This window comes from Hippopotamus amphibius, chromosome 9 (genome assembly GCF_030028045.1).
Source record: "Hippopotamus amphibius kiboko isolate mHipAmp2 chromosome 9, mHipAmp2.hap2, whole genome shotgun sequence".
NCBI classification, from domain to species: Eukaryota; Metazoa; Chordata; class Mammalia; order Artiodactyla; family Hippopotamidae; genus Hippopotamus; species Hippopotamus amphibius.
Genome location: NC_080194.1, coordinates 85222431 through 85227111, shown reverse-complemented (window position 1 = coordinate 85227111; position 4681 = coordinate 85222431). Strand labels below are relative to the sequence as shown.

The 4681-nt window shown below is 40.6% G+C and overlaps 1 pseudogene; it reads right to left on the bottom strand.

The window, feature by feature from the left end:
• Positions 1 to 3359: 3359 nt before the first annotated feature.
• LOC130861497 (olfactory receptor 8B3-like) lies at positions 3360 to 4310 on the bottom strand (annotated as a pseudogene).
• Between the last annotated feature and the right edge of the window lie 371 nt (positions 4311 to 4681).

Below are 4681 nucleotides of genomic sequence, written 5' to 3'. Positions count from 1 at the left end.
AATGCTCGATTAAATCTGGAGAATAAGAAAAAGGAAGGGAAGATAAAGAAACAAAGAACACTTGCACAAGTAGAAAGCACTTATACACATGATAGATGTTAACTCAACTGTATTAGTGCAGATGGTCCCTGACTTTGTATGGTCTGACGTATGATTTTTCAACTTCACAATGGTTTGGAAGCAATGTGCGTTCAGTCATTCAGTAGAAACCTTACTCGCTCTGACACTCTCTCCTGATGCTGGGCAGCAACCACAAGCTGCAGCTCCCAGTCAGCCACTCAACCACCCATGAGGGTGAACAACCGATATACTTCCGAGCACAAAGCCTTTCACTTTCAGTACAGTATCCAATAAATTACATGAGATATGTGACACTTTATTATAAAATAGCTTTATGTTAGATGATTTTGCCCCACTGTAGGCTAATGTAAGTGTGCTGAACACATTGAAGGTAGGTTAGGCTAAGCTATGACATGTCCCCATAACCCCATCAGTAAATCCAGAAAGATCTATAATCACTTTAAATGAGTTGTACAGATACCTCAATAAAAAGACATAAATATTGAGTGGATAATGAAATAAACACAAAGTATACACCATCTAGAAGAAACTTATTTTAAATACAAAGATTTAAGTTAAAAGGATGGAGAAACATATACCATACATTTAATCTTTATTTAATTTAATGAAAAAGAGGCATTACAGAATGATAAAGATTAAGCAGTAAGGATCTAATTGAAATGTAGAGAATTGAGAGATGGAGTAGCATTCAACACCAGCAGTATACATATTTGTCTCAAGCTAACTGGAACAGGGAATGTGTTTCTAGCTCTTTCACCGCAGTTCAGATGAAACCAGCAGCTTGGATGCCTGGGGTCAGCTAAGCACAAAGGAAAGGAGCAGGGGGGCTTGCTGCAGCCAGCTGGCTCTGAAACTGGCCTCTTCTGAGGCTTCCTCCAAGAAGCAGGGAGGAGAGTGGAGCATGCCTCCAACATCCCGACCTTCCCCAGACTTGTCTTACAGCCTGGATTCCGGTGAAATTTGCTCAGAAAGCACTACCTCTGCACTAACATAAAAATATTCACTTCCTGACATCTTGATAAACATTGTTTTCCATACACTGTTGAAATTCAAAGGAAATTAAGGAAAAGACTCAAATAAAGAGAGATTAGTCTTTCAGTAAAAGTAAGTTTGATAGGTATGACTTTTTGACCGTTAAATTTGATATGACTCTATTTAGCATTAAAAGAGATGTTTATACAATGAATTCTAACTCTTAAAAATATTTCATAGTATTTGGTAAATATATCACTTATTAGTTTGCTAGGGCAACTCTAACAAAATACCAGACTAGCTGGCTTAAAGAACAGAAATTTATTTTCTCACAGTTCTGGAAGCTTTAAGTCCAAGATCAAGGTGTTGGCAGGTTTGGTTTCTCCCGGGCTTGCAAATGGCCACCCTGTTCCTGTGTCCTCAAGTCGTTTTTTCCTCTGTGTGAACACACTCCAGCCCCGACATCTCTCCATGTGTCAAATTTTCTTCTTCTCAGCTGAATTGTCTCCTCCTCAGAAAATCCCTGCCTGAACGCCCAGTCTAAAGCAACCTCACAGTTACTCCCTGTACCATCACCTTAATTCAAGACTCTGCATAGCATTTTCTGGTCTTTCCACAAGGATCTGTCTGTCTATTTGCTAATCACCTGTCTCCTCCTCCTGCCTACGTGCTCCCCAACTCCACCTTCTTGTGGACAATCAGCCTTATGAGAGCACAGACGTTGTCTTGTTCACCACTGTATCTCTGATGTTTAAAAGCAGAGACTGATACAGGATACGTGCTCCATTTCTATTTGTTGATTAAATCAACTCCATCATTTGTACATGTAACCTCTGAGACGAAGGAGGAAATGAAAACAATAAGGAAAAATGCTGACTGACAATGAATAGAACTTTTAAAGTCTTTTTGAGGAAAAGGCAAAAATTCCTCTGCTAATAATTGATAAACATTTCTAGTAAAATTCTTCCCAATGAAGACATATCATTGCTATCAAACCAAACTTGGGTTAGTTTGCCTGCCACTCAGCAAAGCCAATCTATGACATTGGATTTTGGCAAAGGAAAGGACAGCGCTTTTTTGCAGGGTTCCAAGCAAAGAGAATGGGCAGCCCATGCACAAAGATTCAAACTCCCTGAAGGCTTTCAGGGAAGAGTTTTTAAAGGCAACATTTGGGGGTGAGGGTTGCAGCTTATAGACATTCTTCTGGTTGGTTGGTGATGAGGTAACAGGGTGATGTTTCAAAAATCCTAATCATCAATCTTCTCTTCCAAGCAGCCTGGGTTCCACAAGATTATGGTCAGCATATAGTCACCACTGCCCACGTGGGTGGGGGTCTTTGTTTCTGCAGATCAACTCAAGATATGGGTCATATTGTTATACACATTCCTTGAGGAGGAACTAGCACTCTGTTTTATTGCTGAACTGTAATTTAAGCTATCATCGTTTTTCTTGCTTAACTGCTTTTCCTTTGTTTCTGATTTTCTTCACTTCCCTAATTAGTAACCACTTGAGTTTGTTCTTTGGAACTCAGACATGGTCTAGGAGACTAAAGCCTTTTCTCTACAAATGAGAAATGGGGGACATGGAGGGTTTTTTTTAAGGGGGAGACCCTGCAGGGTCATGCTCAGTTTCAGCATGTTCTATTACGCACATTTCCTGCCCTGAGGTCCTAAGAGGTAAGACCCAATGCTACTTCCTTTATTCCTGACTGCTCTAAATGTTTATCTTAGTTTCTTGTCCTTAGGAACTGAGATGAAAAGAAAATCTCCCTTTATCACATTTCCTTGAGGCTAAATTGAGAAGACAGAGACCCGGGTGAGAGGAGCATTCTCCTGTCCCTCTCCCCTTCTGGGAAAAAAAGGAATCTCCCAGACAAAATCCCCTCCAGCACTTTCAATAGAGGTTTATTAAATAAATGAGTAAATGACTGAATCTAAATTCCATCAAAGTCTGTACCTTCATGACAAAGCTTTATAGGAATTTTGGACATACCTTAGTCAAAAATCTCACAAACTTACTGTTCCTGTGTTCATCACCATTCAACTTTTTCTGCTTAAAACCTTATAATCTCTACAAGTAAGCTAGACACTGACAGAATTTCCCTACTTTCTATGAAAGGATGAATGGCTGATCCTCCTCTCCCTTATAGTGTCTGTTCTTGTAAAGTGGTTTGTATAATAAAATTAATTTTTCCTATTATTTAAATCACTTGCATTTCTATTTTAATTTCTTTCTATCTTCTCCATAGCTTTATACATTGTTTGCCCTTTTGAGGATTTGGCATCAATAACTGACACAGATTCCATTTAGGAGATCACCCTTTTTCTCAAAGTCTTACTCAGTGCAACTTGGACATCTTTGTTCCTCAAACTGTAGATGAAAGGATTCATCATTGGCCCCACAATGGTGTAAAAAACTGTGGATACTTTATCTTGATCCAAAGACCCAGCAGGAAAAGGCTTAAGATACGTGAATGCTGCTGATTGAAAGAAAAGAGAAACCACAATTATGTGAGAGCTGCAGGTACTGAAGGCTTTGGACCTGCCCTGTGTAGAATGGATGCAGAGGATATTGGAGAGGATCAAGGTGTAAGAAATGGAGATGGTGAGACTGGGCACTATGACATTGATGCCCACCACCACAAAAACCACCAGCTCATTAATGTAGGTGCTTGTGCAGGAGAGCTGGAGGAGAGGAAGAATGTCACACGTGTAATGATTGATGATGTTGCCATCACAGAAGGAGAGTCTCAGCATGCATACAGTGTGGGCCGTGGCACCCACAAGCCCCATGGCATATGCACCCACTGTCAGCATAAGGCAGACCTGATGGGACATGGAGACCTTGTAAAGCAGGGGCTTACAGATGGCCACATATCGGTCATAGGCCGATATTGATGTCAAAATATAGCACTCATCAATAACAAAGAAGGAGAAGAAACACAGCTGAGCCATGCACTCTGTATAAGAGATGACATTTTGGTTTATAAAACTCATCAGCATTTTAGGGGTAATGACAGAGGAGTAGCAGAGATCAATGAAAGACAGGTTGAAGAGAAAGTAGTACATGGGAGTGTGTAGGTGAGAGTTCAGACCAATCAGAATAATCAAGCCAGTGTTCCCCACAGTGGTGATCACATATATTCCTAAGAAAATGAAAAAGAGAGGCAGCTGGAGTTCTGGCTGTTGTGTTAAACCCAGCAGAATAAACTCAGTCACTGATGAGTCATTCCCGGGGGCCATTCTTCCCTAGGACATATCTGTGGGAACAGGACAAAGGGTAATATTAAAATGAGTACCCAGCTCTCTCCACCCAATCCTGCTGTAATGAGGTTGAGACTCAGAATAGAGAATGAACCCAAACCCACCCTCTGTGTGCCTTTGTTTTCTGCATTGTATAAAGGCTGAAGGAATTTTTAAGGCTGAGGGAATTTTTAAAGACAACATACATCAAAAACTCTATTGGGCAAGTTCTAGAGGGATAAGATTCAGTAACCCTGTGACTACTCATGACTACAGCATCTCTGTTCCACTTCTGATTTGACAGCTTATGGGCCCACCTAATGATCAATGGTCATCTCAGCAGAGAGAAGATGTGTCATTTCAAGGAGTCCTTGGCTTCCAGAGAT